The sequence below is a fragment of the Malaclemys terrapin genome, chromosome 9 (genome assembly GCF_027887155.1).
Source record: "Malaclemys terrapin pileata isolate rMalTer1 chromosome 9, rMalTer1.hap1, whole genome shotgun sequence".
NCBI lineage: Eukaryota > Metazoa > Chordata > Testudines > Emydidae > Malaclemys > Malaclemys terrapin.
In genome coordinates, this window is record NC_071513.1 from 16,782,799 (window position 1) to 16,796,767 (window position 13,969).

A 13,969-nucleotide genomic window follows, 5' to 3' on the forward strand; every position below is an offset into this window, starting at 1 on the left:
AAAAACTAAGCAGAATTGTCCTTGCATCAGCAAGAAAACAAAGAACTCATATGTCTGCTCTAGTACGGGTTAAGGTGGTGGCCATATGTCTTGTGACTGAATCTTGAGAGCTGTGGTAGTTCATTCGGAGCAGTAACATTAATGCCTTAGTGAGCTGCAAATCCCTAGATCTTGGCTCACTGCATGTATTACATATACTGTACTCACTACGTTGTATATGCACTGTGACGGGTTGGATCACAGAAACCCCCTTGGGAGCTGCCACCCAATGTACCAAGATTACCCCTGTTCCTGTTTTCCCTGCCAGCTCAGGACTCCAGCACCCTGTCTTGCTGAGCCAGACACTTCAGTCTGCTCCAACACAGACCCAGGGTCTGAATCACTTGCCCCCAAGCTGCAAGTTTACCTGAAAACAGCTCACAGAAGTGTGCTTGTCTTTAGCACTCAGATGCCCAACTCCCAATGGGGTCTAAACCCAGATAAATCCGTTTTACCCTGCATAAAGCTTATGCGGGGCAAACTCATAAATTGTTCGCCCTCTATAACACTGATAGAGAGATATGCACAGTTGTTTGCTCCCCCAGGTATTAATACATACTCTGAGTAAATTACTAAATAAAAAGTGATTTTATTAAATACAGAAAATAGGATTTAAGTGGTTCCAAGTAGTAACAGACAGAACAAAGTAAGTCACCAAGTAAAATAAAATCAAATGCACAAATCTATGCCTAATCAAACTGAATACAAATAATCTCACCCTCAGAGATGCTTCAGTAAGTTTTTTCTCAGACTGGACACCTTCCAGGCCTGGGCACAATTCTTTCCCCTGGTACAGCTCTTGTTGCAGCTCAGGTGATAGCTAGGGGATTCTTCATGATGGCTCCTCTCCCTCCTTTGTTCTCTTCCACCCCTTTATATATCTTTTGCATGAGGCGGGAACCCTTTGTCCCTCTGGGTTTCCACACATCCCCCCCCCCCCACTGGAAAAGCACCAGGTTAAAGATGGATTCCAGTTCAGGTGACATGATCACATGTCACTGCAAGACTTCATTACTCACTTGCCAGCACACACATATACAGGAAAACTCACAGGTAAAAACAGCCATCTGCAGACAATGGGAGTCATCAAGATTCCAAACCATCATTAATGGCCCACACTTTACATAATTACAATAGGCCCTCAGAGTTATATTTTATATTTCTAGTTTTAGATACAATAGTGGTACATTTATACAAATCCGATGATCACACTCAGTAGATTATAAGCTTTGTAATGATACCTTATGTGACAGTGTACCCCATAAGGCTTTATGGGGAGGGGGTGCTTATAAATGTATGTATGACATAACTGGAATATGTTTTGTGCTGCCTGTGCCATGTAACATATCTCCGCAAGGGTTATGATCTACTATATCTATTCATCCTATTTGTACATATATATCATTTTCTACTCGAGGTTAAGAATATGGGCTGTATGCTTGCCTGATTTCTAAGTAAGCTTTGTGAGGCATTTGGTCAGCTTCGTTAGGAAGGAATTCGCCAGGTTAAGTACCTGATCAGGAGACACTTAGGGAACAATGCATCTTGGAATGCTCCAATCCACATGAGAAGTCTTCCTGGAGACATGCAAGATGCCATGTGGACAATGGCGTTGGCCTGCAAAGACTGAGTCATGCAGGGGCATGTGACTTGCCCAGGTGACTCCAAAACTCCATCTTGGAGCTGGGCTTTGCATAGGAGGGAGGTCTCCACCCACAAGAGAGAGTCTACTTAAACCTGTGGGAGACCCCTCCATTTTGTCTTCAGCTGGCTAAAGAAGGAGCCTCTCCACCCCATCCCAGGATACTTGAAGGAGACTGAAACAAAGGACAGTAACTGCAGGGGGTGTGAGTGATTGCTGGACCCAGGCTAAAAGGAGATTAGCCTGTAAAAGGGAGCACTCTGGAACTGGTGAGGAAATTATCTGTATTCAGTTTGATTAGGCATAGATTTGCGCATTTTATTTTATTTTGCTTGGTGACTTACTTTGTTCTGTCTGTTACTACTTTGAACCACTTAAATCCTACTGTCTGTATTTAATAAAATCACTTTTTATTTAGTAATTCACTCAGAGTATGTATTAATACCTGGGGGAGCAAACAACTGTGCATATCTCTCTATCAGTGTTATAGAGGGCGAACAATTTATGAGTTTGCCCTGCATAAGCTTTACGCAGGGTAAAACGGATTTATCTGGGTTTAGACCCCATTGGGAGTTGGGCATCTGAGTGCTAAAGACAAGCGCACTACTGTGAGCTGTTTTCAGGTAAACTTGCTGCTTTGGGACAGGTGATTCAGACCCTGGATCTGTGTCTGGAGCCAGACAGGAGTGGCTGGCTCAGCAAGACAGGGTGCTGGAGTCCTGAGCTGGCAGGGAAAGCAGAAGCAGGGGTAGTCTTTGCACATCGGGTGGCAGCTCCCAAGGGGGTTTCTGTGATCCAACCCGTCACACCTTACAAGAGACCTTTTGCATGAAGCACATCCCAGTTACGTTATATTCACTTTTTACCATATTTTTCTAAAACTATCCCAGTTACATTATATTCACTTATTATCATGTTTTTATAAAACCATATAGACTGCACAACGTCACACGCACTTACAATTCCTCATGTCTGTATATACTATCTGCAGTCCCCCTAGAAGGTATTACCTTTACTGAAATAAGTAACTACTATGCTGTTAGAGACACAGGTTTGAAGCTATGATAAGACGATAGACATCAGTCTAAAGCCAAATTATTGTGAGAACCTGTTTTGTTCAAATAAAGAGATGGAAATTTTACTGCCTATCCAAATGAGTTTAAAATGGGCTAAAAATCATGGGCTTAACCTTGCTCCCAGTAAATTCCATGCCAGAACTTCCACCCATCTGCAAAGACATACGATGGGGCACCCTTCTGAGAAGAGGGATGTTACTGAGATTTTGAGCACGTGCAGTCACCACTCAATGTATTTAATTATTTCCCCACGTCCTCTTGATCCACAATAGAACCAGCAACTGAAGGCACATGTAAAAATGAAAGAAAGATGCTACCCAGGTACTTCCCAGAACTCAAGACGGGACTGTTCTACTTTTGTTCTAAAAAAGTAGATTCATGGAGCAGAGTTCTGATTTTATCCATAACAATTCCCCCTTTCCTACCTGTAAGTAACTGCTAATTGCCAAAAACTGAGTTGTGTCATACCAAGGGCGTTTTATGTACAAAGATCATCTCCATGAAGTTTGGCTTGTGTTTCAGGCAGCTACTTTACATCGAGGTCCCTGCAATTCCCCTTTTCTTCAGTGGTATTATAGCCGCTTAGTTCCTCTTCTAAATGCATCAGGTCAAATCTGGCATGAACATACACTCCATACAGACCCATCAAAGCCAGCTGATGATTACATTTAAAAGAAAACAACAAAACAAACCCTAAATGCTATATACATTCAAACGCACCATCAGACCAGTGAGTTCCAGGGAATAATTGCAATTTGTCCTCTGTCACATTTTTACCTGAGCATGTGGTTGGTTGGCTGCACACTTGGCTGTACCATAGGTGGCATTTGATCCCTTTTGCTTGAAGGTTAAATTGATATCTTTTGTTCCCATGGGGCTGTAGGAACTTTTTAGACACATTTTCTTCCCAGTCTTTACATGGCTTCTACCTGCTTGTATAATTATGCCAGCAGCACCTGTGCTGTTTAATCCCTTCCTGAAATATACTGAAAATGAATGTAGAACTAAAAGGATGCCCCTGGGTGAACAAAGCAGCAGAGAGTGTCAGCTAGTGTTCCTATGTTTGTGTTTTATAATACCCCTATGTATTAATGACAGACCAGTGCACTATACTGGTGGAATTGGGAAGTTTAGAGCCACTGAACACTAAGTTCTCAGTGAATCACAATTTCCCAAATACCTGTGCTAAATAACTTTGTGCTGATGCACCAGGGAAATGCACAGAACATTTCCAGCATACCTCAACTTCTCGTTTATTGCCTGTGAGGGTGCACTTTTGTCTGCAGCATAAATAAGGACAGTTGTTTGGAACTTTAAAATGGCCAGCATCAGACTGGAGAACAAAGCATCTAGAGGGAAAACAATGAGGGGTGACTATTGAAGAGGAACCAGACAGTAATCGCTCATGCTAAAACTACTGACCACTGTCACTAGGCCACAGGGTGAATCAATTGTCTTCTTCTCTCTCATATGGAAAGAGGTTAGAACTGCTGCTGCTCCCGTGTCATGTTGTGATTCTCAAGTAGGACCAGATGCCTCTGTGCATAGGCCACCACATGTGCTGGTTTTCTGCCCTTTATGTTTGAATTTAGTATGATCTCTCAGACCACACGCCATAAATCAATGTATGTAAATTGGGCAGGTGAGACTTACCTCAACCCCCTCCTCCCTCACACACACCAATGCCCACTACCTTTGTCTTTTGGCCTCTCTTCTCCAGCAATGGGGACTACCAAGTTCCATTTGGGAATCTATGCTTTCTTGAGCACTGAGTCCCTACTAGCCAGGACTTGAATCCACAAATCAGCTGAGGCCAATCTGAGCTTGAACGTACCTATTTATTGTCTGTAAATGTATAGTAGGGTTCTCCTTGCTGACAAATGTATGAGGCTATTTTTTATCTCATGTAACACCAGAATAAAACAGAAGTAACTCTACTGAAGCCAGTGGAGTTACAGGGTTTAATTCCCCATTGCCTTGCACCTTGTACAGTGATTTAAACCTGTGCAATGTGAATTGCACTCGCAAGAAAAATTCCTTACTTTCTTGCACAAGCAGGTGGCATTTCACACTAATGACTGCCCAGAGTGCAGGCAATGGGAGTCAGGCCCAGAATGTGGAAAACCAGTGTGAGATCAGAATCAAGCAGTTTCTTTATTTCTGCTTTCATATGCAGTACCTTAGACCAAAGGTTCTCAAACTGTGGTCCGAGCTCCATTCAGGTGGTCCACAGATAGTTCCCTCTAAAATGTACACCTGGGTGGCCGCACATGAGAGAGTGAAGGGCCATGCACCTAATTAGTGGAGCTGTGCAGGCGTGGCTCCACTAATTAGGTGCTTGGACCCTGGAGAAGACGCATATGTAAGATGAGGTGGTGGGAGGAATGGGGGTAGGTAGGAGAGGGCAGTGGGGTGAGAGGGGGTGGGGGGAATTTGGGACGTGCAGAGCTGCGGTGGCCAGAGAAAGAGGCAACTTTCCCCAGCTCCAGGGCTGCAGCTGCCAAGGAGAAATGGCCCTCCTTCCCAGCCTCAGCTCTGTGGCTGCTGTGGTGGAGGAGAGACCCTCCTCCTTCCTAGTTCTAGTTCAGGGGCTGCCACGGTGGGGGAGAGAGAGAGAGTCCACCCTCCGCCCCAGCCTCAGCTCGGGGGCTGCTGTGGTGGGGGAAGAGACCCTCCTCCTTCCTAGTTCTAGTTCAGGGGCTGCCACGGTGCGGGGGAGAGGGAGAGACTCCCCTCCTTCCCAACCTCAGTTCGGTGGCTGCTGCGGTGGGGGAGACCCCCCCTTCTTCCCAGCCCCAGCTTCCGCGGCAGGGGAGAGAGGGCACATCCATCGCATTAGAAAGGTAAGACTACTGATATTAAAATGTGAGTTGTGTGTTTTTATTTGTAGAACAAAAAAACCTTAATTATTATTAAGGGTTTTTTTTAATATAGCGCTTTTATCCAAAGCGCTTTACAATAGTTAGCTAACGGTACAAGCAACATTTGGAAAGATCATTAAGTGGTCTGCTGAGACCCTCATCAATTTTCAAGTGGTACACGGAAAAAAAAGTTTGAGAACCACTACCTTAGACCACTGGACAAGATGAGGGCTTTTGTATCTTTTACTGAAATTACTAAATGATCCAAGAAAAATATGTATGGATTGGATTCATGGAGGGGAGAGAATTAGATACATTCACATGCAGGATCTGCTGACCATTTTAAAGCATGGTGCATTGATCAAAGATACATTGGCACATTTGTTAGATGTTTAGTTAATTTCTGCTAGTGACTGTAGAAATCTTTAAGCCAGTGTTTCCCAAACTTGGGACGCCGCTTGTGTAGGGAAAGCCCCTGGTAAGCCGGGCCGGTTTGTTTACCTGCTGCGTCCGCAGGTTCGGCCGATCGCGGGTCCCACTGGCCGCGGTTCACTGCTCCAGGCCAACGGGAGCTGCTGGAAGCGACGGCCAGTACGTCCCTCGGCACACGCTGCTTCCAGCAGCTCCCATTGGCCTGGAGCAGTGAACCACGGCCAATGGGAGCCGCAATCGGCCAGACCTGCGGACGCGGCAGGTAAACAAACTGGCCTGGCCCACCAGGGGCTTTCCCTCCACAAGCAGTGTCCCAAGTTTGGGAAACACTGGTTTAAGCCATTGATCACCCAGCCATTAAAGACTATGGAGCTCAATTCAGGCAACATACAGTTTTCATTGATTTCAATGGGAGTTGCACAGATGTATCAGTGGATCTCCTCCAAAAGCCCATATCGTGATCGGGAGCCCATTGTGCAGGGCGCTGTACAAAAAAAGACACAAAACACACAGGGGTGGGGATTAAGGATACAACATGCAAGAAAGAAGAAATGGCCCAGCTTCGTTAGTTGTAATTAGTATATGTTTCTTTATCAGGATTGAGGGCAGGAAAAAAAGGGAGTTGGGAAAGGAAAGGAGAACTGCAATAGTCACAACTTGTCATCTGCCTGGCCATGATGTTAATATGCACCACAGAGCAGAGGTGAGTGTGAAGGAAGGATTTGAAGATAGATAAGATAATAGTTGTTTGGATAGCTCCAGCTCATAAAATCATAGGCCATGGTAGTAGGGTAGCGAGCATGAACACAGAGCCCACTCCTGAAGTCTTTGAGCTAAATATTACCAAATGCATATGGTATTTTACTGCAGGAGTCAGTGGGTGTCAGAGCTAGATCACCAGATAAGCTTGCCTTAAAACTCTTTTCCCTGTCATTCAATTTATTTCAAGTGGATTATTCCCTGGAAACTGGTATCTGAGATATGGTTCGAAGAGAGGATCAGATGCCTCTGGCATTCGTATAGGACGCTAAGCGCAATCCCTGAACACAGAGAAGTATACAGACTGCTCCCTCCCTGCACCTAGGCGGCACAGCCACACCACCCCAGAAAGGGTGGGGAGATGGTAGGACAAATAATTCCACGCAACAAATAAATCGAGGTGGGGGAGGGAGAGAAATCCCCTTGCAGGCAATTCATGATCAGAAAGGGAGAGCAAATGTGCTGAATAAATTATCAGTTATGAATTATTCACCCAGCTCTGTAAACAATATTTCCCTTTCTCCAACCATTGGCTCAGTTTTCCTAGTGCCAGTTGACCTGTGAAGCAGAATAATAATAAAAGATACAAAAAAAAATTGGGAATAAATTATTAATGGAAGTCAGTAAGGGGCAGTGATGGAAACCCAGCTCTTCGTTATTTACATTAATGAGTTGGAGGATGATACACTCCCAAGAGTAGAGGATATTGCATAAATGGAAAACAAATCCAATAGCATAAATGTAGGGTAATGAGTCTTGAAAGACAGACCCAAAAAGGGAGAGGGGTATCTGCAGAGATGGAGAGGCTCTGCAGCCCGATGAGATGGATCGGCAAGTGATTATGGAAATTCCTCCAACCAGTCCCTCTGAAAGTCCAGCCTATCATCCCGGAGGCAAAGGGAACAGCGAGCCTATGTGCCAGAAGAACATGATGCTGCTATCAAAGGAGGTGGAATTATCACTATTAGAGATGTGTGCCGAGTACATTATTTTATTCATTTCTTATTCATGATGAAAAGAATTGTAAATTACTCTGATGCCGTTTCTTCCTCTTCTCATTTGGGAAGGAGACGACACCTCCTCCTTACCTGGCAAAGGCTTAGATTTTATCGTTTTATTTTTTGTGGTACTTACAGGATATTTTCTTGGTTATTTCTGCTTATCCACCCTCTCATGAGCCTTTCTTGCCTCACCTCCCCCACCACGTCCAATCTCCCTGCCACACCCCTCAGCCGCAGCCTACACACACACACACACCACCCAGCCAGAGTCCACCCACATGAACTTTGTACCCACCCAATCCACAGCCCCCCATGCCTTTCACACCCCTCAGCCACAATCCCCGCCCCCACATACACCCTTCACACCTACCCACATACATCCACACACCCTTCACAGGCCTTCTCTCCCATCCACACCCACAGCCCCAGGGCCTCCATCTGAGCCACAGGCCCCCCTCCCACAGGTTTCTCACATACACGTGCTGTGTCCACCCACCAGATATTCCCTCACATTCACTCTCCCACGCATACACTGATGCCCCTCAAACACACAAACGCCTCACAGTCCAACTGGCCCTTTACCATGCAGGGTCCCTATATGCCTCCTTTACACATGCTGCTCAATTTTCTCCTGTCCTGTAACCTACACAAGAAGTGAAAGCATATCACAACCCCACAAAATGAGTAATAGGAGCGTAAGGACAGAAGCTGAATTAAGACTACAAGGACGTGACATTCCCAGCCTGCTTTGAACAGAATGCACTGGCGCTAATCCTCGGGCGCAGCTGAGTGAGAGTTCATTGGACCACATCTGGACAGCTTTACACAGAAAAGGTCAAAAGAGCTCAGTTCCATACTTATGTGGGGCTACAGTAACCAGTACAGCCCTGGATTCCATACACAGGGAAATCAGCAGGACATAAGGAAGAACAAAATCAAATGAATATTCAGAACTATGCTTTTAATGGATTCTCTGCTCCCAATTCTTACCCGCGTTACGGATTTAAAATAGAAGTCCAGGAGGCTGAAACAAACATTAGCAGCAACTCAGAAGCCCTGTGTACATACACTAGAAGATCTATAAATATGTGGACAACAGCTATACACTAGCTCGCTCCCTCTGTACAGATATGTTGTATTTTCAAACTCCACGGGTCTTAAGAATGCAAGTAGTGACTACATTAAATCCAAACCATCACCAAGTAACCCTGTATGCAGTTAAGATTTTCTAGTTTCTAACTGTCAGGAAGATACAGGTGCTCTAGTGTGGAAGATACAGGTGCTCCACAATGAAATACGGGGTAATTCTGTCCTAGGGGAACATCATCCAGATCTCTTCTTGCAGCATGTTTTCTGAACAGTCTTTTTTTTTTTAACTGCAGTGACACAATACCACAGTGAAGTGGTGCTTTACTTAATTAAGTCAAAACTGAGAGTCCCATGCATATTAATGAGCACCCTAACGAGCATTAATTTTTGATGTTTTTCGTTAACAAGCATTATAAACTATGACAAATTTCTGTTTGACTGAATGCCAAAATCTGGATGAGTTGTTGTTTAAAAATGTAAATCTGAATGCTTCCCCCAGGATTAGAATGCCACGCATAAATAGTCTTACAGTTTGCAATGTCAGACAGGAAAAATAAATGCCACGACAGGCTACCTGTCACTGCCCTTCTGCATATGTCTGGTGGAAAAGTATTTGCATCCTGTAAATACCTAGAGATGGTCATTTTGTTTCAAAACTTAGCACAAGGAAATATCCAACCTTCAAATGGCATGAGTAGATCATTCTGTTTTCACCAAGAGTGAGAGACTTCATTAAACATCACTTTTTCCTCAAGATCCCATATTTCAATTTTTTTCTGCTGCCATATCGCAGTTTGTTGCATTGACAACAACAACAACAGCAGGCACTGAGCTCAGGGCCCTTTTTTTGAGGTGCAGCAAATGTTAAGACAGAGAAATGCAGTATCACTTAAATTGGAGGAAGGCTGGTGTTGCGGCTAAGACATGGGGTTGGTAGTGTGCATATCAAGGTTTTGCCATAGAATTGCTGTCTGATCTTAGTCAGATTTCTGAGCTGTAAAATGTGGATAATGATATTTCGCTCACGGGGGAGCTGTAATGCTTCAGTCATTAACAAGGACCCTCAGAAAGATGGAACTGTGGAAGTGAAAACGATTGGTCTTCCAGATAGTTATGACGTGCTGCTAACACTTACAGGGACGATTTCCAGCTATGGCAGTTTAACACCTCATGGTTTTTCATGTCTGGCTGTTCTTGAGAATCCAGTATCCTCTTTAATACTGGGAGTTTTACACTAGCAAAAACATGCCCGTGTGCACACACAATCTCATGGGTCTGGTTAGCATACACAAATACTTGAAATGCAGGCACAAGTCTAAGGGCTTGTGCTTATGCAGATTTGCACCCATAATCATGGTGTTTGCCTGTATAAATTAGGCATGCACAAATACATGGACACATCTTTAAACATCTGGTCCATATTATAGAGCGACACAGATTTGTACGGTGTCAAACTGATGCATGTGAACATAGGACTAGGAAGGACTTCCTGAATCATCAAGTCCAGGCCACCGTTATCGCAGGCAACCCCAACATAGAACTCCAACCATAAACTTACCAAACCAAGCAGATGCCTACATTCTAATCGACACAAGAACTTCTAGAGGTTTCAACCATACAACACAAGCAATGAGCCATGTGACTTAACCACTCAGCAGCTCCTCTAAAATGCACCCTCAATCTTCGATGCGTTGTTGCATTTTGTTAGTTTATAGCAAATCAAAGTGACTAGATGCCCATTTATTTTTCAACAGATCTATTTTGGCTTTGTTGTTCTTCTATCATAATCAGCCAACTCTTTGAAGATGATAAACGTTATGTAATTCCTAAGTTAAATAGATACATTACCCTGGTTCAGTAGTGAGAAACAGTGGTATAAGTTGGTAAACATTGGTAAACGGGTGTCATGTACATGTCAAGTGAGCAGAAGGGTGGGGCTGTAGCAAGAAAAGCCATCAAGTCATGAAATCTGCTTCATTTTCTAACCCTTTCCCCTTCAAAATGTTTATACTGCTGCAATTCCCACCCACCCACCTTGGTGGGTAACTGACACCCACTTACTGACTGGGGACTTATATCACCATTTAGGTCACCTTAAATTAGGGCTGCATGCACAATAAAAATCTATTTTCATAAACATTTTGAAATATCAACATCATTTCCTTTTCACAGTGTTTGAAACTGACCTGATAACCATTTTTATAACACTTTTCACAATTGTTTCATTGTTTGTTGTAAACATCATTGAAATCACCCCTGAAATGTTTAGTGACGTTTTTTGTTTACCTGAACCCTGTTTTCAGTAAGCAAAGTATGTTAATAAAGTTTTCAATAACTTTTTTTTAAAAACGTAAAAAGTACAGCATTTGTCACACATACAACATGAGAAAATGTCGACAATTTCCCATTCAAATTTTGTAATGAAGCCATTTTTCAGGGAAAGAAATTTTGACCAATTCTGCCTAGAATTTTGCTGAAACCGGGATTTTCCCTACTGTAATTAAGGCTTTAAGGTCCTGATTCTTCTACCTCTATTCATATTGAATAGTAGCTTACTTAACAGAAGACTACTTCATTGAAAGAATTGTGCAGCCAGGTTGTAACAGCTAATATACACCTATATACATATATGTATGGTGCTGAACATATTGGACAGAAAGATACACTATAGACAGATAAACTGATGAAAGTTACAGAGCACTGTTGTAACATGGCACGTGCTTGGGAATTTTCTGTGACGTTCTGACATATAATGTCTTGTGGGAAACCTGGCAAATTTTATTACTCAAAACAAATCATGGTTCCCCTCCACCCCACTCCCATAATAAGAAGCCAATCCATGTTTCCTGTCATTGTTCTTTGTTACCACCACCATTATCTGCCACTCTCTACAGCAGCCACAGCCTGATTAATTTAATTAACATTATTCTAGCTTTACTTACTTGAATAAATTCATTCCTTTTACTGCTGTCACCACTGCTAATAAATTAGAAGGTGGATTTAAAAAGAAAACCCATGAGGGTCCTCTTTATGTGTCAGCCAGTCCTGAATTGCCAATTGGTTTTGTCTGTGATCATTGCCACTTTAGACAAGAGAAATATTTCTGACACTCGCACTAACCAACCTGGGTGTTTTATACCTGCTGAGAGCATCTTGCAGTCTTGTCCCTCCAGCTGGGGAGGTGAGAGCAATGCTGGCCTTTTCAAGTGATCCATCATACATTTTCTTCTCAATTTCCAGTTTACTTTCTTGAGGTTTATGTTTGATTTCCTCTTTGATTTCCTAATAATTAAAGTGAGGAAGCCAGCTCTTATACACCTCTCTCAAGATCATCTTCAAATAATGACCGTAAGACAGGCAACTGAGCTTACCAGTGGTGTTGCCTAGGGGTCAGGTCAAAGGGGCCCCGATCTCCCCCGACTCCAGCATTCCTCGTTATCAATCATTCCCACACTGTGGCGATCCACCTTTTGGTAAGTAGCGACTTGACTCTCTGGCTGAGTCACCAATTGAGTTTGCCCCTTCCGGGGTATCAGAGTCCAACAATGTCTCAGAGAGGATGTTTAGGCCACCTTCAGGCCTTTGGGGACAGAATGCCTTCTACTTGGGGCTCACAATGCCTCTACCCTCTCCTTATCCACAAAGGGTGGAGGGAGGGAAGGGGGCTTATTGCCCCTTCCATGAGAGGGAGCAATATCAAACACCCTGGAGTGCTTTGAGGCTGCCTAACTAGGTCATTTCCTACCACTCACTTCCCCACAAGGTCTCAGGGTTCTTCATTTACAGTCCAACAGAAGATACCAAAAACAACTAAATCTACAGCCCAGCTGGGCTCAGCTGGTAGCCTTCTACTTTGCTGGCTAGACCCAGCTACAGCTCATCCAGGTTCCTGGGGTGGTTTCCTCCCACACCCAGAGTTGTCACACTCTCCTACAACCCAGAGGGGGGCATGGATCAGCATTCATGTCACACTGCTGGTCAGTACCCGGCCTGGGCAAGCTAATGATCCAACCAGTGGACCAAATTTGGTGATGAATCCTGGTCATGTGCCACCTGAGGCATGTTGCGCATACGCTAAGAAGAAGATGCTACCCGGGGTCTTAGGCAAGCTGCAGCCCCAGATCAACCCCTGTCTTCAGTCAAAATCCTAATTCAGGTCTCAGCTTCCCAAGCTTTTCTCAGTCCTCAGCCCAAGGAGAAAGCTCCCAGCTACCTCTCACCTGCATCTCCTCCCTGGTCCCTCCTCTAGGGCCTGGAGCAGCTGCCTCTTGCAGACCCCACCCTTGCAAGAAGGGCTTCTGCTCTGTTGTTATTCAGGAGCTCTCCAGATAGGTCTGTCCTCCTATCCTGTCTAGCTCCTTTTTAAGCCGCAGGCTCTGCAGGTACAGTAGGAGGGAGTCATCTGGGCAAAGAATGGCTCCCTAATCCCTGCTGCCCCTGTGTGGGATTTCTACACCCATCACAGACAGCACCCAACAGGAGAATTCAGAAAGCCTTTCCATTAATATTTATTCACTACGATCATGGCACAAAAGGGAGAAGCAGACTAACTTGCAGCCAACATCACACCAGGAAGGTCAACTATACTTGGCCAATCTTGTCATCCTGATTCTGCCGTCACAGTGAACTATCGCTGATGGCAGGATTTTCTAAATTGTCTTCTGTAAGAGTGTGTGTGGGGGGGGGGGGATTTTGATATTTTTGCGTTGAAGTTGTGAAAATCCTGGTGCAAACCTGAAGATGGTCTAAACTAAATGATTAAATGGAAAACCAGCAAATCTAAAGATAAAGGTAATCAAATGCTCAAGATGAATGATAGGATCTCTTCTACCCCAGCCTTGCAGAACTCCACCTGGAAATCTGCCATGAAAAACCAACAACAATTTGTTCTAAATCTCACCCCTTTATGCATTATTCAGGAAGGCTCTTTTAATTATCATCCTCACCCATCTTGGAATCAGTCCAGTAAAGACTTTTTAAAGAGACGGGGAAAGTAGTTAAATAATGACAAGAATCTTCTATTTGTGGAAGTGATCTGGAACCAAACCTTTCTGTAAAAAGCGACAGAGT

The 13,969-nt window shown here is 44.0% G+C and overlaps 1 long non-coding RNA gene across 1 annotated transcript in view; it reads right to left on the bottom strand.

Moving 5' to 3' along the window:
• The window catches only part of LOC128842678 (uncharacterized), a 29,679-nt gene that overhangs the window by 3,607 nt on the left and 12,103 nt on the right, over positions 1-13,969 (bottom strand). The window lies entirely within an intron of this gene.